Source organism: Oncorhynchus masou, unplaced genomic scaffold (assembly GCF_036934945.1).
Source record: "Oncorhynchus masou masou isolate Uvic2021 unplaced genomic scaffold, UVic_Omas_1.1 unplaced_scaffold_2073, whole genome shotgun sequence".
Lineage (NCBI taxonomy): Eukaryota > Metazoa > Chordata > Actinopteri > Salmoniformes > Salmonidae > Oncorhynchus > Oncorhynchus masou.
Genome location: NW_027008559.1, coordinates 64,471 through 89,259, shown reverse-complemented (window position 1 = coordinate 89,259; position 24,789 = coordinate 64,471). Strand labels below are relative to the sequence as shown.

The following is a 24,789-nucleotide window of genomic DNA, read 5'->3' as shown; positions in this document are numbered from 1 at the left end:
GGAAAGCCTTCCCAGAAGAGTGGAGGCTGTTATAGCAGCAATGTTCCAACATCTAGTGGAAAGCCTTCCCAGAAGAGTGGAGGCTGTTGTAGCAGCAATGTTCCAGCATCTAGTGGAAAGCCTTCCCCAGAAGAGTGGAGGCTGTTATAGCAGCAATGTTCCAACATCTAGTGGAAAGCCTTTCCCAGAAGAGTGGAGGATGTTGTAGCAGCAATGTTCCATCATCTAGAGGAAAGCCTTCCCAGAAGAGTGGAGGCTGTTACAGCAGCAATGTTCCATCATCTAGAGGAAAGCCTTCCCAGAAGAGTGGAGGCTGTTATAGCAGCAATGTTCCATCATCTAGAGGAAAGCCTTCCCAGAAGAGTGGAGGCTGTTATAGCAGCAATGTTCCATCATCTAGAGGAAAGCCTTCCCAGAAGAGTGGAGGCTGTTACAGCAGCAAAGAGGGGACAAACTTAATGTTAGTGCACATGATTTTGGAATTAGATATTTGACGAGCAGGTGTCCACATACTTTTGGTCATGAAGTGTATATATTGAGCATTATAAAAACGTGTTCTTAACTGACTTGTCTAGTTCAATAAAGGTTCAATAAATGTTCAATAAAAATATAAATACATTATCCCCATCACCTCCACCCCCAACACCACCACCACCTCCACCCCCAACACCACCTCCACCCCCCAACACCACCTCCACCACCACCTCCACCCCCAACACTACCTCCACCCCCAACACGCCACCACCACCTCCACCCCCAACACCACCTCCACCCCCAACACGCCCACCACCACCTCCACCCCCAACACCACCTCCACCCCAACACGCCCAACACCACCACCACCCCCAACACCACCTCCACCCCCAATACCACCTCCACCCCAACACGCCCAACACCACCTCCACCCCCAACACCACCTCCACCCCCAACACCACCACCACCTCCACCATAACCTCACCCCCAACACCACCTCCACCCCAAAAACTACCACAACCCCCCCAATCCCACCACCACCTCCACCACCACCCCCAACACCACCTCCACCCCCAACACCACCTCCACCCCCAACACCACCTCCACCCCCAACACCACCTCCACCCCCAACACCACCTCCACCACCACCAACGAATTGGACGCACGAGCAGACAGACATATACTCAGCGTTTATATCGATGTCACTGACAGATGTACTGTGGAGAAACAGAGGAAGTGGCATCCCGACGAGCCCTGGGCAGAAGTAGTTCATATAGGGAACGTCATTGGTGTGAATAAACAAAGGTCTTCTTGGTAGAATAGAACAAGTCGACTGTGTTTCCTTGGTTACAAACTACGGATGAGAATCAGGGTCAAAAAACAAAGCCTCTGGTAGCGTCTAATTTACATAAATTTACATAATACAATAAAAATACAGTCTACAGTCCGTCCCACCTGACAGTCCGGCCCACCTGACAGTCCGTCCCACGTGACAGTCCGTCCCACGTGACAGTCCGTCCCACGTGGCGGTCCGTCCCACCTGACGGTCCGTCCCACATGACGGTCCGTCCCACCTGACGGTCCGTCCCACCTGACAGTCCGGCCCACCTGACAGTCCGTCCCACGTGACAGTCCGTCCCACGTGACGGTCCGTCCCACGTGGCGGTCCGTCCCACGTGGCGGTCCGTCCCACATGACGGTCCGTCCCACCTGACGGTCCGTCCCACCTGACAGTCCGGCCCACCTGACAGTCCGTCCCACCTGACAGTCCGTCCCACGTGACGGTCCGTCCCACGTGGCGGTCCGTCCCACCTGACAGTCCGTCCCACATGACAGTCCGTCCCACATGACAGTCCGTCCCACCTGACAGTCCGTCCCACATGACAGTCCGTCCCACCTGACAGTCCGTCCCACATGACAGTCCGTCCCACATGGCGGTCCGTCCCACCTGACAGTCCATCCCACCTGACGGTCCGTCCCACATTGCGGTCCGTCCCACATGACAGTCCGTCCCACCTGACAGTCCGTCCCACCTGACAGTCCGGCCCACCTGACAGTCCGTCCCACCTGACAGTCCGTCCCACCTGACGGTCCGTCCCACCTGACGGTCCGTCCCACCTGACGGTCCGTCCCACCTGACAGTCCGTCCCACATGGCGGTCCGGCCCACATGACAGTCCGTCCCACATGACAGTCCGTCCCACCTGACAGTCCGTCCCACCTGACAGTCCGTCCCACCTGACGTCCCACATGGCGGTCCGGCCCACATGACAGTCCGTCCCACCTGACAGTCCGTCCCACCTGACGGTCCGTCCCACATGACAGTCCGTCCCACATGGCGGTCCGTCCCACCTGACAGTCTGTCCCACCTGACAGTCCGTCCCACATGACACCCAGTTCTCTATGTGGGGCTCTACATTTGACCAGAACCCTACGGGCCAGTTTGAGAGCAGCAAACATCTATGTGCCCTGGTCAACAGTAGTGCACTACCCTATGGGCCCTGCTCTATTGTAGTGCACTACCCTATAGGCCCTGGTCTAAAGTAGTGCACTACAAAGAGAGTAGGGTGCTATTTGGAACTCACCCTATTGCTTTCTGTCAGGGATCATTACATCCGTCAGCCAGTCCTCCCCCACTGGGAACAGACATTAGTTCAACATCTCGTTTTGATATACATTTGGTTGACTTGTCAACTAACGTGAAATCAACAACAAAATGTCAGCATGTCATTGGATTGAAGTTACAAGTTTGGTGAAAGAAATTACAGAATTCCCTTACGCTGATTACTCATTTTCAATTCCAATCAGTTTTTCGTTGATTCAACTTCATCACATTTAAGTTTTTGGGTTGAAATGACGTGGAAACAACGTTGAATCAACCAGTTTTTGCCCAGCGGGCCTCTTCAGCAGGTAGATGAGTGTCCTCTTCTGCTCCCCCTGGCTGTCATCAAGGGTAATCCACTCCTGTTCCATTCTGCAGTCTCATGTATGTGTGTTAGGTTGGACAAGGATTCTGTTGAAATGTTAGTGTGGAGAAGTGGTTTGTACAGACTATGGTAACAGGGTCGTTGTGTGTGTGTGTGTGTTGCTGAGAGAGCGACAGAGAGAGACAGAGAGAGATAAAGACAGAGAGAGACAAAGACAGACAGAGAGACAGAGAATGTCTAAAGTTAAAGGTTCAATGATGACATATTATGTTGTCTTCTTCAGAGATCCAGAACTAACAGGGCAGGGTTCTAGAGTCTAGAGGGGTTCTAGAGTCTGGTGATGAGCAGTAAGTCATCTTCTTGGATTGGTTGGATGGATGAATCTAGTTCACTTTTCAACCAATCATAATAATTAAGCCAAATCAGAGTTCCATTTCCAGTTGAGAGTTGGATGTTGATAGCTCAGTAAGTTTGTACAGTAACTGTATAGCTGGGTATTGAAAGTTGGGTGTTGATGGCTCAGTAAGTTTGTACAGTAACTGTATAGCTGGGTATTGAGAGTTGGATGTTGATAGCTCAGTAAGTTTGTACAGTAACTGTATACCTGGGTATTGAAAGTTGGGTGTTGATGGCTCAGTAAGTTTGTACAGTAACTGTATGGCTGGGTATTGAGAGTTGGGTGTTGATGGCTCAGTAAGTTTGTACAGTAACTGTAGAGCTGGGTATTGAGAGTTGGGTGTTGATGGCTCAGTAAGTTTGTACAGTAACTGTAGAGCTGGGTATTGAGAGTTGGGTGTTGATGGCTCAGTAAGTTTGTACAGTAACTGTATGGCTGGGTATTGAGAGTTGGATGTTGATGGCTCAGTAAGTTTGTACAGTAACTGTATGGCTGAGTATTGAGAGTATCTTGTACTGTACTGTCAAGCCTATGGGTCCGGACCGTCCAGTGGTCTGTAGAGGGCAGGAGCATTGTCTCGCGTCAGACACTGACGTCAGTCCAACCCAACGCTAGTCCTGCGATCAACAGGCTACGGTTGCGCTGTCTGACGCCTGACAATGGGCCTGGTTGGTCTATAGAAGCTAGGGAATAGGGATGTGGTTTTGTGTACATACATGGCTGTGAGTTGAACGAGCCCTAAACGGGAACCCTATTCCTTATACAGCAGACTACTTTTTAGCATGAGTCTAGCTAAGAGCAGTGCACTATACAGGGAATAGGGTGCCATTTGGGATCCACACTTAGAGAGCCCAGGAGGTGAGCAGCTTGTTGCCATTCTCTGAGTCCCAAATGGCACCCTATTCCCTATATAGTGCACTACGTTTGACCAAAGCTCTATGAGCCCTGTGCACTATCAAGGGAATAGGGTGCGCTATAGTGTGCCATTTGGGACGAAGCCGTTGTCTTGTCTTGCTTCACTGCCGTGCTGATTCAACTCCTTAACACACTGAGCCAGACAGGTCTGCTTCCCCTGGAGTGTAGAAGTCAGGAATGGGCAGGCCGGTGTGCAGGGTCACCTACAGAACAAACAAAAATCATAATCTTCCTCCTCCTTCCTCATCCTCCTCCTCCTCCTCCTCCTCATGTCCTAGCAGCAGAAAATAATAGTTCTCGAAGCAGATCGAACAACTATCTGTAGATGTCATTGCAGGTATTGAACAGCAGGTAGAGTAGTTGAACTAATGTGAAATAGACTGAGCTATTGTATCACTGCATGAGGTGTTAGCAAGCAGTGCATTACCAATAGAGCCAATAGAGCCATAATACCCATAAAACCTAGCAGTCAAACAGTTCCAATCGTTTTTTCACCATTCATTTTTTCTGTAGGAGATTTTAGAAATACTTTTTTTATTTTACCTTTATTTAACTAGGCAAGTCAGTTAATTTAAGAAAAAATTCTTATTTTCAATGACGGCCTGGGAACAGTGGGTTAACTGCTTTGTTCAGGGGCAGAACGACAGATTTCTACCTTGTCAGCTCAGGGATTTGATCTTGCAACCTTTCGGTTGCTAGTCCACCGCTCTAACCGCTAGGCTACCTGCCGCCCCAAATACATATGAGGGCTGTGTTTAGTGGAGGCGTGACGTTTTGACAACCGTGTAAATCTCTCTAGGACAAGGTGACTTTTATCAATATATTCTCTGTGTTTACCCCGTCGCCCTCCAAAAAAATGGAATGCTAATTAGTTGCTAATGTGGCTATCATACAGAACTACAAATGCCTGTCTCAGGCTGAGGTGGCAGTGTAGCCTAGTGGTTAGAGTGTTGGACGAGAAACTGTAAGGTTCTACGTTGGGCTATAACGTTGTTTCTACGTTGGGGCTATAGCATTGTTTCTACATTGGGCCTATAATGTTGTTTCTACGTTGGGGCTATAACGTTGTTTCTACGTTGGGGCTATAATGTTGTTTCTACGTTGGGGCTATAACGTTGTTTCTACGTTGGGGCTATAATGTTGTTTCTACGTTGGGGCTATAACGTTGTTTCTACGTTGGGGCTATAATGTTGTTTCTACGTTGTGGCTATAATGGTGTTTCTACATTGGGGCTATAGCGTTGTTTCTACGTTGGGGCTATAATGTTGTTTCTACGTTGTGGCTATAATGGTGTTTCTACATTGGGGCTATAGCGTTGTTTCTATGTTGTTTCTATGTTACCTGTACGTTTCGGTTGAGGCTGATAGCAGGGTAGTAGAGCCCCTCGATGCCTTCGAAGGCCACAGGACCCTGCTGTTCATCGTTGATGAGGAAGATGAGGACCCTTCTGGTGAAGTCTAACAACACTCCTACTGTAGCCCCTTTACCGACGCCCCGTCCGTCCTGAAGAGACACACCGAGTGTCAAATGCATACAGTATGCATAGTATACAGTATTCAGACCCCTTCCCCTTGTCCACATTTTGTTACGTTACAGCCTTATTCTCAAATTGATCAAATAATATAAACTTCTCATCAATCTACACGCAAAACCCCATAATGACATCACAATACCCCATAATGACATCACAAGACCCCATAATGACATCACAAAACCCCATAATGACAAAGTCAATTACAGGTTTTCCTGACATTTTAGCAAATGTATAAAAAAAACCCAGAAATACCTTATTTACATAAGTATTCAGACCCTTTGCTATAATACTCCAAATTGAGCTCAGGTGCATCCTGTTTCCATCGATCATCCTTGAGATGTTTCTACAACTTTATTTGAGTCCACCTGTGGTAAATTCAATTGATTGGACATGATTTGGAAAGGCACACACCTGTCTATATAAGGTCCGATAGTTGACAGTGCATGTCAGAGCAAAAACCAACCCATGAGGTCGAAGGAATTGTCCGTAGAGCTCAGAGACAGGATTGTGTCGAGTCACAGATCTGGGGAAGGGTACCAAAAATTGTCTGCAGCATTGAAAGTCCCCAAGAACACAGTGGCCTCCATTATTCTTAAATGGAAGAAGTTTGGAACCATCAATACTCTTCCTAGAGCTGGCCGCCGGGCCAAACTGAGCAATCTGGAGAGAAGGGCATTGGTTAGGGAGGTGAACAAAAACCCGATGGTCACTCTGAGAAACCTCCGGAGTTCCTCTGTGGAGATGGGAGACCCTTCCAGAAGGACAACCATCTCTGCAGCACTCCAACCAAATCGAAAAACCTGTTTTTGCTTTGTCATTATGGGGTATTGTGATGTCATTATGGGGTCTTGTGATGTCATTATGGGGTCTTGTGATGTCATTATGGGGTATTGTGATGTCATTATGGGGTCTTGTGATGTCATTATGGGGTCTTGTGATGTCATTATGGGGTATTGTGATGTCATTATGGGGTCTTGTGATGTCATTATGGGTCTTGTGATGGCATTATGGGGTATTGTGATGTCATTATGGGGTCTTGTGATGTCATTATGGGGTCTTGTGATGGCATTATGGGGTATTGTGATGTCATTATGGGGTCGTGTGTGTAGATGGATGAGGAAGAAAAAAAAACAATTTAATCCATTTTAGAATAAGGCTGTAACGTAACAAAGTGGGGAAAAAGTCAAGGGGTCTGAATACTTTCCGAATGCACTGTTTGACATAGAAACACCGGATTTTCGTCATTAAAAAAAATAAAATAAAAAATCTAAAAATGATGAATAATATTAATAATGACAAAGAGAACGCATGTTTACATTTTTACAAAAAATAAATAAATGAAATATCTCATTTACATACAGTAAGTATTCCCACCCTTGAGTCAACACTATGGTGAGAAAAAAATCTATCTATTTCATCACTTTATAACGCAACAAAATGTGGTATAGGTAAAAGGGTGTGAATACTTTCTGAAAGCAAATACCTACAGTCCTTTTTCTTTCTTCTGAAGAAAAATAAAAACTTGCATCGTTGGAAAAGGACCGTAAGCATTTCACTATGTCTACACCTGTTGTTTACCAAGCCTGTGACAAATACAAGTAGATTTGATTTGAGTCCCAAAGACACATCTTAAGCATACAGGTAAAATAAGCAGTATCTTCACAGTCGTGTAACCAGTCGTGTGAAATGGTCAGCTGGTTAGCAGCTAGTTGTGTTTAAAATCGGTGACGTCACTCGCTATGAGACCTAAGTAGTTTCCCCGCGGCTTTTGTGGAGCGATAAGTAACGATGTTTCGAGGGTGACTGTTGTCAATGTGTTCAGAGGGTCCCTGTTTCGAGTTCAGGTTGGGGCGAGGAGAGGGACGGAAGTAACACTGTTACATTGGTGCCGTGACCTGGATCACTGGTTGCTGTGGGGAAGAAGGAGGTCAAAGGGGGGTGAGAGTACCCGGTGTGAAATGGCTAGCTAGTTAGCAGTGTGCGCTAGTAGCGTTTCAATCTTTGACGTCACTCATTCAGAGACCTGGAAGTAGTTGTTTCTCTTGCTCTGCAAGGGCCGTGGCTTTTATAGAGCTGTAGGTAACGATGCTTTGCGGGTGACTGTTGTCGATGTGTTCAGAGGGTCACTAGTTTGAGCCCAGGTCAGGGGCGAGGAGATGGATGGAAGCAACAATGTTACACAGAGTGGATTGGTTGGTGTTTCATTATACAAAGCCTCTCCATTAGCTGTTGGTGTGGACGCATCAGGTGTACCAGGTGACCTACCTGTTGGTGTGGATGCATCAGGTGTACCAGGTGACCTACCTGTTGGTGTGTGAGTTGTTGTGCATGAACCAGGAGCGGTTGTTGTCCACGTACATGGCCCAGGCCCTGTCGTCTTTCCCAGCATCACGTCCTTCAGCACGTCGTCAAGGGCAACCCCGAACGCAGGGTCCGGGTGGTTGTCATAGCGATCCACCGTGATCTCCCAGTAGTGCACACCGCGGGAGAAGCCTGAATTACCCATGACCACCCTGTCATCGTAGCTGTTGCACGTCACTGTCAGGTTGTCATTGGAGAGGATGATGTCAGGGTGGGCTGACGCGGGGTCAAAGGTGAACCAGGCAACTACAAGAAGTAGACACACACACAGACAGATAAAGAGGTTCGCTTTTAGGTTTTCCCGCCATAAGGAACCATCAGCATGGTGAAAACAACTAACAGGGGAGATGAGACTAGAAACTGGTGCTCTGAGGTGAGGTTAGACCAGCGTTTTCCAAACTCGGTCCCGGGGACCTCAAGTTGTTCACGTTTTTCGCTATCATTCCACTCCTTGACAAACATTGTCTTTGGCATATGACACGTGCATACAAGGAGCGGAATGACAGCTACTGCAGACCAGAGTGTTATCAGAATAGAAGACTAGAGTACTGGCTGATACTCTACGGTACGGTACAGGCAAAACACATATCTCTGGCACATACTGTCAAATACACTATTATTATACATAAATGACAGATATTACAAATACAATAGTCCATTAGACACTCAAGGAGAGGGCCGTTGCTATCTCTGTGGGCGCTCTATGGGACTTGATACTGTTACCATGGTAATTGGAACATCAGAACACGAGAGTTCCCATGGGAACACAAGTTTTAAAAAAAAATGTTGATTGGAGTTTCCCAGTGAAACCTGGAATAACTGAGGCCCTCATTGGACAGCAAACTGCTCACCCTTTGGTTATCAATTCAATGATTGGTTGCTGTGATGACATTGGCAATGATCAGGTTAGGAGTGGAGCAGAGTAGAGCGCAGGAGACATTCAGCAAGGACAGGGTTAAAGGGTGTGTGAACCATTCATACCTGTGGCCAGTGTTTGCATATCACATGGAGATTGTCCAGGTGCAATGTGAAATGAATAGAGGGAGAGCGAGAGAGGGAGAAAGACGGGAAGAGAATGAGAGAAAAAAAAGAGAGGAAGAGGAGGGAAGAAAGTTGGGAGAGAGAGAGATGAAGAGGGAGAAGAAAGTGGGGAGAGAGGGGGAGAGAAAGAAAGAGAGAGAGAGAGGAAGAGGGAGAAGAGAGGGGGAGAGAAAGAAAGAGAGAGAAGAGGAAGAGGGAGAAGAGAGGGGGAGAGAAAGAAAGAGAGAGAGAGAGGAAGAGGTAGAAGAGAGGGGGAGAGAAAGAAAGAGAGAGAGGAAGAGGGGGAAGAAAGTTGGGAGGGAGAAAGAGTGAAAGAAAGAGAGAGAGAGAGAGGAAGAGGGAGAAGAAAGTTGGGAGGGAGAGAGAGTGAAAGAAAGAAAGAAAGAAAGAGAGAGAAAGGGAGAGGGAGAAGAAAGTGGGGAGAGAGGGGAGAGAAAGAAAGAGAGAGAGAGGAAGAGGGGGAAGAAAGTTGGGAGAGAGAGAGATGAAGAGGGAGAAGAAAGTGGGGAAAGAGGGGGAGAGAAAGAAAGAGAGAGAGAGAGAGAGGAAGAGGGGGGGAGAAAGTTGGGAGGGAGAAAGAGTGAAAGAAAGAGAGAGAGAGGAAGAGGTAGAAGAGAGGGGAGAGAAAGAAAGAGAGAGAGAGAGGAAGAGGGGGAAGAAAGTTGGGATGGAGAGAGAGTGAAAGAAAGAGAGAGAGAGGAAGAGGGGTGGAGAAACGGGGGCAGAGTAAAAGAGAGTGAGGGAGCAGAGTAAAAGAGAGTGTGAGGGAGCAGAGTAAAAGAGAGAGTGTGAGGGAGCAGAGTAAAAGAGAGAGTGTGAGGGAGCAGAGTAAAAGAGAGAGTGTGAGGGAGCAGAGTAAAAGAGAGAGTGAGGGAGCAGAGTAAAAGAGAGAGTGTGAGGGAGCAGAGTAAAAGAGAGAGTGTGAGGGAGCAGAGTAAAAGAGAGAGAGTGTGAGGGAGCAGAGTAAAAGAGAGAGTGTGAGGGAGCAGAGTAAAAGAGAAAGTGTGAGGGAGCAGAGTAAAAGAGAGTGTGAGGGAGCAGAGTAAAAGAGAGAGTGTGAGGGAGCAGAGTAAAAGAGAGAGTGTGAGGGAGCAGAGTAAAAGAGAGAGTGTGAGGGAGCAGAGTAAAAGAGAGAGTGTGAGGGAGCAGAGTAAAAGAGAGTGAGGGAGCAGAGTAAAAGAGAGAGTGTGAGGGAGCAGAGTAAAAGAGAGAGTGTGAGGGAGCAGAGTAAAAGAGAGTGAGGGAGCAGAGTAAAAGAGAGAGTGTGAGGGAGCAGAGTAAAAGAGAGAGTGTGAGGGAGCAGAGTAAAAGAGAGAGTGTGAGGGAGCAGAGTAAAAGAGAGAGTGTGAGGGAGCAGAGTAAAAGAGAGAGTGTGAGGGAGCAGAGTAAAAGAGAGAGTGTGAGGGAGCAGAGTAAAAGAGAGAGTGTGAGGGAGCAGAGTAAAAGCACAGTGTGTAGGAGGTGAGGGTGAGGGGGGAGGATGGTAGAGACTGTAAAAGCCGTGTTGAGTTTATCAGGGAAACTGCTTCTTTTCAGTGGCCATTTCAGTATCACAGGGAAGACACAAGCATATTCCATCCAGCCTAGGGATTCTTTTCCAAACCAACGACAAGGGCTATGTAGATCATTACAGCACTCTGTCCCCTAGACTATTTACCAGACGGGGAGAAAATTAAAGGCGGAACAAATGCTTGTTGCCTGGCATCAACATTGTCAATTGAAACCTGAAACCAATAGAATCTATCTACTGTTCCTAGGCCGCTGTTCCTAGGCCGTCATTGAAAATAAGAATTTGTTCTTAACTGACTTGCCTGGTTAAATAAAGGTAAAATTAATAAAAAAAAATAAAAAACATGTTTGTCTTGTTTTCCAGATACAGTATTATCCTTGTTAAACCAACAGCTACATAGGACAACGTCAAAAGAGACAATCCAGTCCAAAATCATGTCACAAAGAGAGAAGGAGCTGCCTGGATCTCACAGGTCCACTGACAAGCTTCTGTTGTCTGTCCGTCCGTCCGGACGTGTAGAGCTGAGCAGCGTACACATTGGGAAAGCAGGTGGCAGGCAGGTGTAAGGGAGGGTGGGAGAATACTGTATGTGTGTGTACCAAAGCTGTGTCAGCCCTTAGCCGTGATATATTGGCCATATACCCACCCCACCCACCCCACCCGGGCCTTATTGCTTAATTAGAACCCAGGTCTGATAGGCAGCTGTAGATATGCTCTTTAGATTCACCGTCTCCAATCAGTATGTGCTTTAGCCAACCGCTGTCTGCGTCGGCTCATTGCCATGCTAAACATGCATGTCTCGGGCACGACAACGATGGATAAGACGAGTTGGTGACACCACAGCACATACGGTATGACTGCATCCCAAATGGCCCCCTATTCCCGGAAGGAGTGAACTACTTTTGTCACCCTATGAGGCCTGATCAAAAAGTAGTGCACTACATAGGGAATAGGGGGCCATTTGAACCATATGCTCTATAGAGTGGGCTCAGGTAGGGCTTACTCTCGGAGGTCTGCATGGCCAGTATCTTGCTGTACTGTCCCACTCCGCTGTCGTTGAAGGCTTTGACCCTGGACATGTAGGTGCTGTTGTAGTGGAGTCCATCTACCGTGCAGATCGTCTCCGTCCCCACGTACACTTCCTGTAAGAACCATTACAACTTCCTGTTAGAACCATGACAACTTCCTGTAAGAACCATTACAACTTCCTGTTAGAACCATGACAACTTCCTGTTAGAACCATGACAACTTCCTGTAAGAACCATTACAACTTCCTGTTAGAACCATGACAACTTCCTGTTAGAACCATTACAACTTCCTGTTAGAACCATGACAACTTCCTGTAAGAACCATTACAACTTCCTGTTAGAACCATGACAACTTCCTGTTAGATAATCGTCACACTGGTATGATTGTGGCGAGCCTCATACTTCTGTTTGGAAACAGAATGGAAGGATGGTTGTACGAGGCTAGACGATGGCAGCTATTTGTCACAACGGAGACTGTAGAACTGACCAGATTATAAGAGTGTAAAACACATTGAACTAGCTAATGTAGCAGAGGTGATTTGTTGGTGATGAGGTAGCTCTGCCTGAGACTTGTAAAGTCCACATGTAAACCTTGGACCTTGAGAATGTCCTCTTGGTCTAAAGGGTTAAGATGTGGGCTTGTTAAACAACACACAGTCCAATAACAAGGTGAATAGAACACTATCAACCAAGGCTAACAGAGGGGTGCTCTATCTTTCTATAATTACACTGGCCCATTTAGAGACTTTTAAACTCAGTGCTGATGAGAGTGAGGGAGGGAGAGGGTGGGGGGAGGGAGGGGCAGAGAGAGAGATGGAAGGAGAGAGAGAAGGCGGGGGGCGGAGAAAGAGGAAAGGAGGGAAAGAGAGGCCAGGTGTTGGTACTGCGTGAGAAAAGCAGCATTAGTAGTACCTGCAGTAGGAGTGGTAGTAGTAGTAGTAGTAGTAGTAGTAGTAGTAGTGGTAGTGGTAGTGGTGGTAGTAGTAGGAGTAGTAGTAGTAGTAGTAGTGGTAGTAGTAGTGGTAGTGGTGGTAGTAGTAGTGGTAGTGGTGGTAGTAGTAGTGGTGGTAGTAGTAGTGGTAGTGGTGGTAGTAGTAGTGGTAGTGGTGGTAGTAGTAGTGGCAGTAGTAGTAATAGTAGTTGTAATAGTAGTAGTAATAGTAGTAGTAATAGTAGTAGTAATAGTAGTAGTAGTAATAGTAGTAGTAGTGGTAGTAGTAGTAGTAGTAGTAGTAGTGGTAGTGGTAGTGGTGGTAGTAGTAGTGGTAGTGGTGGTAGTAGTAGTGGTAGTAGTAGTAATAGTAGTTGTAATATTAGTAGTAATAGTAGTAGTAGTAATAGTTGTAGTAGTAGTGGTAGTAGTAGTAGTAGTAATGGTAGTAGTAGTAGTAGTAGTAGTTGTAGTAGTACATTTAACATTTACATTTAAGTCATTTAGCAGACGCTCTTATCCAGAGCGACTTACAAATTGGTGAATTCACCTTCTGACATCCAGTGGAACAGCCACTTTACAATAGTGCATCTAAATCATTTAAGGGGGTGTAGTAGTAGTAGTGGTAGTGGTAGTAGTAGTGGTAGTAGTAGTAGTAGTAATAGTAGTAGTAATAGTAGTAGTAGTAATAGTAGTAGTAGTAGTGGTAGTAGTGGTAGTAGTAGTAGTGGTAGTAGTAGTAATAGTAGTAGTAGTAGTAGTAGTGGTAGTAGTGGTAGTAGTGGTAGTAGTAGTAGTTGTAGTGGTGGTAGTAGTAGTAGTGGTAGTAGTAGTAGTGGTAGTAGTAGTAATAGTAGTAGTAATAGTAGTAGTAGTGGTAGTAGTAGTGATAGTAGTAGTAGTAGTAGTAGTGGTAGTAGTAGTAGTAGTAGTGGTAGTAGTAGTAGTAGTAGTAGTAGTAGTGGTAGTAGTAGTGATAGTAGTAGTAGTAGTAGTAGTGGTAGTAGTAGTAGTAGTAGTGGTAGTAGTAGTAGTAGTAATAGTATTAGTAGTGGTAGTAATAGTGGTAGTGGTAGTAGTAATAGTCATAGTAATAGTACCAGTAGTAGTGGTAGTGGTAGTGGTAGTAGTAGTAGTAGTAGTAGTGGTAGTAGTAGTAGTAGTGGTAGTAGTAGTGGTAGTAGTAGTAGTAGTGATAGTAGTGGTAGTAGTAGTGGTGGTAGTAGTAGTAGTAGGAGTAGTAGTAGTGGTAGTAGTAGTTGTAGTAGTAGTGGTAGTAGTAGTAGTAGTAGTAGTGGTAGTAGTAGTAGTAGTGATAGTAGTAGTAGTAGTAGTAGTAGTAGTAGTAGTAGTAGTGGTAGTAATAGTAGTAGTAGTAGTAGTGGTAGTAGTGGTAGTAGTAGTAGTAGTGGTAGTAGTAGTAATAGTAGTAGTAGTAGTAGTGGTAGTAGTAGTAATAGTAGTAGTAGCAGCAGCAGTGGTAGTAGTAGTAATAGTAGTAGTAGTGGCAGTAGTAGTAGTAGTGGTAGTAGTAGCAATAGTAGCAGTAGTAGTAGCGGCAGCAGTAATAATAGCAGTAGTAGTAGTAGCAGGCAGTGGTAGTAGTAGTAGCAGTAGTAGTAGTGGTAGTAGTAGTAATAGTAGTATTAGTAGTAGTGGTAGTAGTAGTAATAGTAGTAGTAGTAGTAGTGGTAGTAGTAGTAATAGTAGTAGTAGTAGTAGTAGTAGTGGTAGTAGTAGTAATAGTAGTAGTAGTGGCAGTAGTAGCAGTAGTGGTAGTAGTAGTAATAGTAGTAGTAGTAGCAGCGGTAGTAGTGGTAGTAGTAGTAGTGGTAGTAGTAGTAATAGTAGTAGCAGTAGCAGCAGTAGTAGCAATAGTAGTAGTAGTAGTAGTGGTAGTAGTAGTAATAGTAGTAGTAGTAGTGGTAGTAGTAGTAGTAGTGGTAGTAGTAGTAATAGTAGTAGTAGTAGTAGGGGTAGTAGTAGTAATAGTAGTAGTAGTAGTAGTAGTAGCAGTAGTGGTAGTGGTAGTAGTAGTAGCAGCAGTAGCGGCAGCAGCAGTAATAGTAGCAGTAGTAGTAGTGGTAGTAGCAGTAATAGTAGTAGTAGTAGTAGTGGTAGCAGTAATAGTAGTAGTAGCAGTGGCAGCGGTAGTAGTAGTGGTAGTAGTAGTAATAGTAGCAGTAGCAGTAGTGGCAGTGGTGGTAGTGGCAGTAGTAATAGCAGTAGTAGTAGTAGTGGTAGTGGTAGTGGTAGTGGTAGTAGTAGTAATAGCAGTAGTAGTAGTAGTAGTAGTGGTAGTAGTAGTAATAGTAGTAGTAGTGGTAGCAGCAGCAGTAGTGGCAGCAGCAGCAATAGCAGTAGCAGTAGCAATAGTAGTAGTAGTAATAGTAGCAGCAGCAGTGGTAGTAGCGGCAGCAGCAGCAGTGGTAGTAGCAGTAATAGTAGTAGTAGCAGTAGCAGTGGTAGTAGTGGTAGCAGTGGTAGTAGTAGTAGTTGTAGTGGTGGTAGTAGCAGCAGTGGTAGTAGTAGTAGTGGTAGCAGCGGGTGGTAGTAGCAGCAGCAGGAGCAGCAGTAGTGGTAGTAGTAGTTGTAGCAGTAGTGGTAGTAGTAGTAGTAGCAGCAGTGGCAGTAGTAGTAGTAGTGATAGTAGTAGCAGTAGTAGCAGCAGTAGCAGCAGCAGCAGTGGTAGTAATAGTAGTAGTAGCAGCAGCGGTAGCAGTGGTAGTAGTAGTAGTAGTGGTAGTAGTAGTAATAGTAGTAGTAGTAGTAGTGGTAGCAGCAGTAATAGTAGTAGTAGTAGTAGTAGCAGTGGTAGCAGCAGTAATAGTAGCAGCAGCGGCAGTAGTAGTAGTAGTGGCAGCAGCAGCAATAGCAGCAGCAGCAGCAGCGGCAGCAGCAATAATAGCAGCAGTAGCAGCAGTGGTAGTGGTAGCAGTAGTAGTAGCAGTAGCAGCAGTGGTAGCAGCAGCAATAGCAGTATTAGTAGTAGTGGTAGTAGCAGCAATAGCAGTAGCAGCAGCAGTGGTAGCAGCAGCAATAGTAGTAGTAGTAGTAGCAGTAGCGGCAGCAGCAGCAATAGCAGCAGCAGTGGTAGTAGTAGTAGTAGTGGTAGTAGTAGTAATAGCAGCAGTATTAGTAGTGGTAGTAGGCAGCAGCAGCAGCAGTGGCAACGTAGTAATAGCAGCAGCAGCAGCAGTGGTAGTAGCAGCAATAGCAGTAGCAGCAGCAGTGGTAGCAGCAGTAATAGTAGCAGTAGTAGTGGTAGCAGCAGCAGCAGTGGCAGCAGTAGCAACAGCAGTAGTAGTAGCAGGGGTAGTAGTAGTAATAGTAGCAGCAGCAGCAGCAGCAGTGGTAGTAGCAGCAATAGTAGTAGTAGCAGTAGTGGTAGTGGTAGTAGTAGTGGTAGTAGTAGTAATAGTAGTAGTAGTAGTAGTGGTAGTGGTGGTAGTGGTAGTAGTAATAGTAGTGGTAGTAGTAGTAGTAGTGGTAGTAGTAGTAATAGTAGTAGTATTAGTAGTGGTAGTAGTGGTAGTAGTAGTAGTAGTGGTAGTAGTAGTAATAGTAGTAGTAGTAGTAGTGGTAGTAGTAATAATAGTAGTAGTAGTAGTAGTGGTAGTGGTAGTAGTAGTAGTAGTAGTAGTAGTAGTAGTGGTAGTAGTAGTAATAGTAGTATTAGTAGTAGTGGTAGTAGTAGTAATAGTAGTAGTAGTAGTAGTGGTAGTAGTAGTAATAGTAGTAGTAGTAGTAGTAGTAGTGGTAGTAGTAGTAATAGTAGTAGTAGTGGTAGTAGTAGTAGTAGTGGTAGTAGTAGTAATAGTAGTAGTATTAGTAGTGGTAGTAGTGGTAGTAGTAGTAGTAGTGGTAGTAGTAGTAATAGTAGTAGTAGTAGTAGTGGTAGTAGTAGTAATAGTAGTAGTAGTAGTAGTGGTAGTAGTAGTAATAGTAGTAGTAGTAGTGGTAGTAGTAGTAGTAGTGGTAGTAGTAGTAATAGTAGTAGTAGTAGTAGGGGTAGTAGTAGTAATAGTAGTAGTAGTAGTAGTAGTAGTGGTAGTAGTAGTAATAGTAGTAGTAGTAGTAGTGGTAGTGGTAGTAGTAGTGGTAGTAGTAGTAATAGTAGTAGTAGTAGTAGTGGTAGTGGTGGTAGTGGTAGTAGTAATAGTAGTAGTAGTAGTAGTGGTAGTGGTAGTGGTAGTGGTAGTAGTAATAGTCATAGTAATAGTACCAGTAGTAGTAGTAGTAGTAGTAGTAGTAGTGGTAGTGGTAGTAGTAATAGTCATAGTAATAGTACCAGTAGTAGTAGTAGTAGAGTACATCTATACATTTTGATTGACAGAACAAGACTTGTGTGTGTGTGTGTGTGTGTGTGTGTGTGTGTGTGTGTGCGTGTGTGTGTGTGTGTGTGTGTATGTGTGTGTGTGTGTGTGTGTGTGTGTGTGTGTGTGTGTGAGTGTGTGTGTGTGCGTGCGTGCGTGCGTGCGTGCGTGCGTGTGTGTGTGTATGTGTATGTGTGTGTGTGTGTGTGTGTGTGTTTGTATTTTTGAGACCCTCCCAGCTGACAGTTGTGTTATTGACCAGGCCCTTCCTCCTGGCACGATATCATTCAATGCCTCTCGATCACATGACTCGAATCTATCAAAAAGATTCCATCAGCGTATGGATTACCATATGTTGATGGAGACACCCAACCTGAACTGAAGAAACACTGAAGCTGACTCAATCTCCAACAAAGGCTGGTTTGAGCAATAAATAAGCATTTGAAAGAACTTCCAGGTCCGGGAACAACACCAGTATCATGATCACCTGTTACCATGGAGACACCCACCCCGAACTGTCCCCCGTTACTATTAGGGCCCGTGACAACACCAGTATCATGATCACCTGTTACCATGGAGACACCCACCCCGAACTGTCCCCAATTACTATTAGGGCCCGTGACAACACCAGTATCATGATCACCTGTTACCATGGAGACACCCACCCTGAACTGTCCCCCATTACTATTAGGGCCCGTGACAACACCAGTATCATGATCACCTGTTACCATGGAGACACCCACCCTGAACTGTCCCCCATTACTATTAGGGCCCGTGACAACACCAGTATCATGATCACCTGTTACCATGGAGACACCCACCCTGAACTGTCCCCCATTACTATTAGGGCCCGGGACAACATCAATATCATGATCACCTGTTACCATGGAGACACCCACCCTGAACTGTCCCCCATTACTATTAGGGCCCGGGACAACATCAGTATCATGATCACCTGTTACCATGGAGACACCCACCCCGAACTGTCCCCCGTTACTATTAGGGCCCGTGACAACACCAGTATCATGATCACCTGTTACCATGGAGACACCCACCCTGAACTGTCCCCCATTACTATTAGGGCCCGGGACAACATCAATATCATGATCACCTGTTACCATGGAGACACCCACCCTGAATTGTCCCCCATTACTATTAGGGCCCGTGACAACATCAGTATCATGATCACCTGTTACCATGGAGACACCCACCCCGAACTGTCCCCCGTTACCATTAGGGCCCGTGACAACACCAGTATCATGATCACCTGTTACCATGGAGACACCCACCCTGAACTGTCCCCCATTACTATTAGGGCCCGGGACAACATCAATATCATGATCACCTGTTACCATGGAGACACCCACCCTGAACTGTCCCCCATTACTATTAGGGCCCGGGACAACATCAATATCATGATCACCTGTTACCATGGAGACACCCACCCTGAACTGTCCCCCATTACTATTAGGGCCCGGGACAACATCAGTATCATGATCACCTGTTACCATGGAGACACCCACCCTGAACTGTCCCCCATTACTATTAGGGCCCGGGACAACATCAGTATCATGATCACCTGTTACCATGGAGACACCCACCCTGAACTGTCCCCCATTACTATTAGGGCCCGGGACAACATCAGTATCATGATCACCTGTTACCATGGAGACACCCACCCTGAACTGTCCCCCATTACTATTAGGGCCCGGGACAACATCAGTATCATGATCACCTGTTACCATGGAGACACCCACCCTGAACTGTCCCCCATTACTATTAGGGCCCGGGACAACATCAGTATCATGATCACCTGTTACCATGGAGACACCCACCCTGAACTGTCCCCCATTACTATTAGGGCCCGGGACAACATCAGTATCATGATCACCTGTTACCATGGAGACACCCACCCTGAACTGTCCCCCATTACTATTAGGGCCCGGGACAACATCAATATCATGATCACCTGTTACCATGGAGACACCCACCCTGAACTGTCCCCCATTACTATTAGGGCCCGGGACAACATCAGTATCATGATCACCTGTTACCATGGAGACACCCACCCTGAACTGTCCCCCATTACTATTAGGGCCCGGGACAACATCAGTATCATGATCACCTGTTACCATGGAGACACCCACCCTGAACTGTCCCCCATTACTATTAGGGCCCGGGACAACATCAGTATCATGATCACCTGTTACCATGGAGACACCCACCCTGAACTGTCCCCCATTACTATTAGGGCCCGGGACAACATCAGTATCATGATCACCTGTTACCATGGAGACACCCACCCTGAACTGTCCCCCATTACTATTAGGGCCCGGGACAACATCAGTATCATGATCACCTGTTACCATGGAGACACCCACCCTGAACTGTCCCCCATTACTATTAGGGCCCGGGACAACATCAGTATCATGATCACCTGTTACCATGGAGACACCCACCCTGAACTGTCCCCCATTACTATTAGGGCCCGGGACAACATCAGTATCATGATCACCTGTTACCATGGAGACACCCACCCTGAACTGTCCCCCATTACTATTAGGGCCCGGGACAACATCAGTATCATGATCACCTGTTACCATGGAGACACCCACCCTGAACTGTCCCCCATTACTATTAGGGCCCGGGACAACATCAGTATCATGATCACCTGTTACCATGGAGACACCCACCCTGAACTGTCCCCCATTACTATTAGGGCCCGGGACAACATCAGTATCATGATCACCTGTTACCATGGAGACACCCACCCTGAACTGTCCCCCATTACTATTAGGGCCCGTGACAACACCAGTATCATGATCACCTGTTACCATGGAGACACCCACCCTGAACTGTCCCCCATTACTATTAGGGCCCGGGACAACATCAGTATCATGATCACCTGTTACCATGGAGACACCCACCCTGAACTGTCCCCCATTACTATTAGGGCCCGTGACAACACCAGTATCATGATCACCTGTTACCATGGAGACACCCACCCTGAACTGTCCCCCATTACTATTAGGGCCCGGGACAACATCAGTATCATGATCACCTGTTACCATGGAGACACCCACCCTGAACTGTCCCCCATTACTATTAGGGCCCGTGACAACACCAGTATCATGATCACCTGTTACCATGGAGACACCCACCCTGAACTGTCCCCCATTACTATTAGGGCCCGTGACAACACCAGTATCATGATCACCTGTTACCATGGAGACACCCACCCTGAACTGTCCCCCATTACTATTAGGGCCCGGGACAACATCAGTATTGCAATACTTGTCTGTGTCGTGACAAGGAAACAAAACACGAAGCAGATTTAACTTCTGTAGGAAAATAGCCCCAATGTTGGAAAGAAACGAGAGTCACATTTATAACACAATATTTGACATACAGCAGGTTTGTATAATTTTGCGATACTGGTATTGTTCTGGCCCTAGTTACTATGACAACACACCAACCCTGAAGTGTCCCTGTGTTACTATGACGACACCTATCCTGAACCGTTCCCCTGTTACCATGACAATACCCATCCTGAATTGTCCCCCATTACCAGAGACACCTACCCTGAACTGTCACCTGTTACCATGGAGACACCCACACTGTACTGTCCCCCATTACCATGGAGACACCCCCCTGAACTGTCACCTGTTACAAGGGAGACACCTACCCTGAACTGTCACTGTTACCATGACAACACCCACCCTGTACTGTCCCCCATTGCCGTCGTCCAGCTCCAGGATGTATCCATCCACTGCGATGGTGGAGAGAGGTGGCTGTTTCCATGACAACGTGGCGCTGTTGTTGATGGTGCAGCACTCCTCCAGCTGGAGCATGGGGGCTGCTGGGACTGAAGTGGGACACACACACTAGTTAGAGACAACACACACACACACACACACACTACACCCAACCTCTCCTCCTCCCCTCTACCTTTCATCTGTACGAAGTCTAGTTGGTGGATGGTCTGTAACAGGGGCCCGCTGTCCAGGGTCAGGTCAAAGTCACTGGTCATCCTGGGGGTCAGGGTTCCCTTCCCCCACTGGCCCTCCGTCATGTGCACCCTCCTGATCAGGGCGTCTGAGATCTGGGGGCAGGAACAGGGTCACAGGGTCATACAGGGTCACGGGGTCAGACAGGGTCACGGGGTCAGACAGGGTCAAAGTATATGTCCCAAATGGCAACCTATTCCCTATATAGTCCACTACCATATTCCCTATATAGTGCACTACCCTATTCCCTATATAGTGCACTACCCTATTCCCTAAATAGTGCACTACCCTATTCCCTATATAGTGCACTACCCTATTCCCTATATAGTGCACTACCCTATTCCCTATATAGTGCACTACCCTATTCCCTAAATAGTACACTACCCTATTCCCTATATAGTGCACTACCCTATTCCCTATATAGTGCACTACCCTATTCCCTATACAGTGCACTACCCTATTCCCTATATAGTGCACTACCCTATTCCCTATATAGTGCACTACCCTATTCCCTATATAGTCCACTACCCTATTCCCTATATAGTCCATTACCACATTCCCTATATAGTCCACTACCCTATTCCCTATATAGTGCACTACCCTATTCCCTACATAGTGCACTACCCTATTCCCTATGTAGTGCACTACCCTATTCCCTATATAGTGCACTACCCTATTCCCTAAATAGTGCACTACCCTATTCCCTAAATAGTCCACTACCCTATTCCCTAAATAGTCCACTACCCTATTCCCTATATAGTGCACTACCCTATTCCCTATATAGTGCACTACCCTATTCCCTAAATAGTCCACTACCCTATTCCCTAAATAGTGCACTACCCTATTCCCTATATAGTCCACTACCCTATTCCCTATATAGTCCACTACCCTATTCCCTATATAGTGCACTACCCTATTCCCTAAATAGTGCACTACCCTATTCCCTAAATAGTGCACTACCCTATTCCCTATATAGTCCACTACCCTATTCCCTAAATAGTGCACTACCCTATTCCCTATATAGTCCACTACCATATTCCCTATATAGTCCACTACCCTATTCCCTAAATAGTGCACTACCCTATTCCCTAAATAGTGCACTACCCTATTCCCTATATAGTGCACTACCCTATTCCCTATATAGTGCACTACCCTATTCCCTATATAGTGCACTACCCTATTCCCTATATAGTCCACTACCCTATTCCCTATATAGTGCACTACCCTATTCCCTATATAGTCCACTACCCTATTCCCTATACAGTGCACTACCCTATTCCCTATATAGTGCACTACCCTATTCCCTAAATAGTGCACTACCCTATTCCCTATATAGTCCACTACTTTAGACCAGATATCCATCTGATGTGATGAGTGGTCATACAAACACAGCATGCTAGCTGTTCCTGTAGACTTCTAGACATTGCGCTAACGTTAGTTATCAATAGCTCACAAAACTACCTTCAGACTTCCTGCAAACTGCACACAGAGATGTAAACATGTCATCCATGAGTTCATGTGACTCTGCACTTACCCGTTGAACCTCTCCATCATAACGTGGATGCGTTCTATCATAATGTGGATGTGTTCTATCATAACGTGGATGTGTTCTATCATAACGTGGATGTGTTCTAACATAACGTGGATGTGTTCTATCATAATGTGGATGTGTTCTATCATAACGTGGATGTGTTCCATCATAACGTGGATGTGTTCTAACATAACGCGGATGTGTTCTATCATAACGTGGATGTGTTCTAACATAACGTGGATGTGTTCTATCATAATGTGGATGTGTTCTAAGATAACGTGGATGTGTTCTATCATAACGCGGATGTGTTCTAACATAACGTGGATGTGTTCTAACATAACGTGGATGTGTTCTATCATAACGTGGATGTGTTCCATCATAACGTGGATGTGTTCTAACATAACGTGGATGTGTTCCATCATAACGTGGATGTGTTCTAACATAACGTGGATGTGTTCTATCATAACGTGGATGTGTTCCATCATAACGTGGATGTGTTCTAACATAACGTGGATGTGTTCCATCATAACGTGGATGTGTTCTAACATAACGTGGATGTGTTCTATCATAACGTGGATGTGTTCCATCATAACGTGGATGTGTTCTATCATAACGTGGATGTGTTCTATCATAACGTGGATGTGTTACATCATAACGTGGATGTGTTCTAACATAACATGGATGTGTTCTATCATAATGTGGATGTGTTCTATCATAACGTGGATGTGTTCTATCATAACGTGGATGTGTTCTAACATAACGTGGATGTGTTCTAACATAACGTGGATGTGTTCTATCATAACGTGGATGTGTTCTAACATAACGTGGATGTGTTCTAACATAACGTGGATGTGTTCTATCATAATGTGGATGTGTTCTAAGATAACGTGGATGTGTTCTATCATAATGTGGATGTGTTCTAAGATAACGTGGATGTGTTCTATCATAACGCGGATGTGTTCTAACATAACGTGGATGTGTTCTAACATAACGTGGATGTGTTCTATCATAATGTGGATGTGTTCTAAGATAACGTGGATGTGTTCTATCATAACGTGGATGTGTTCTAACATAACGTGGATGTGTTCTAACATAACGTGGATGTGTTCTATCATAACGTGGATGTGTTCCATCATAACGTGGATGTGTTCTAACATAACGTGGATGTGTTCCATCATAACGTGATGTGTTCTAACATAACGTGGATGTGTTCTATCATAACGTGGATGTGTTCCATCATAACGTGGATGTGTTCTAACATAACGTGGATGTGTTCCATCATAACGTGGATGTGTTCTATCATAACGTGGATGTGTTCTATCATAACGTGGATGTGTTCCATCATAACGTGGATGTGTTCTAACATAACATGGATGTGTTCTATCATAATGTGGATGTGTTCTATCATAACGTGGATGTGTTCTATCATAACGTGGATGTGTTCTAACATAACGTGGATGTGTTCTATCATAATGTGGATGTGTTCTATCATAATGTGGATGTGTTCTAAGATAACGTGTATGTGTTCTATCATAACATGGATGTGTTCCATCATAACGTGGGTGTGTTCTAACAGAACGTGGATGTGTTCTATCATAACGTGGATGTGTTCCATCATAACGTGGATGTGTTCTAACATAACGTGGATGTGTTCTATCATAATGTGGATGTGTTCTATCATAATGTGGATGTGTTCTAAGATAACGTGGATGTGTTCTATCATAACATGGATGTGTTCCATCATAACGTGGATGTGTTCTAACAGAACGTGGATGTGTTCTAACATAACGTAGATGTGTTCTAACATAACGTGGATGTGTTCTAACATAACGTGGATGTGTTCTAACATAACGTGGATGTGTTCTAAGATAACGTGGATGTGTTCTAACATAACGTGGATGTGTTCTAACATAACGTGGATGTGTTCTAAGATAACGTGGATGTGTTCTAACATAACGTGGATGTGTTCTATCATAACGTGGATGTGTTCCATCATAACGTGGATGTGTTCTATCATAACGTAGATGTGTTCTACCATAACGTGGATGTGTTCTATCATAACGTGGATGTGTTCTAGCATAACGTGGATGTGTTCTATCATAACGTGGATGTGTTCCATCATAACGTGGATGTGTTCTATCATAACGTGGATGTATTCTAACATAACGTGGATGTGTTCCATCATAACGTGGATGTGTTCTAACATAACGTGGATGTGATCTATCATAACGTGGATGTGTTCCATCATAACGTGGATGTGTTCTACCATAACGTGGATGTGTTCTAACATAACGTGGATGTGTTCTAACATAACGTGGA

General features: G+C 45.5%; 1 pseudogene; it reads right to left on the bottom strand.

Annotated features, from left to right (window-relative positions):
- Positions 1 to 4,336: 4,336 nt before the first annotated feature.
- The window catches only part of LOC135532865 (E3 ubiquitin-protein ligase TRIM9-like), a 33,045-nt pseudogene continuing 12,592 nt past the window's right edge, over positions 4,337 to 24,789 (bottom strand).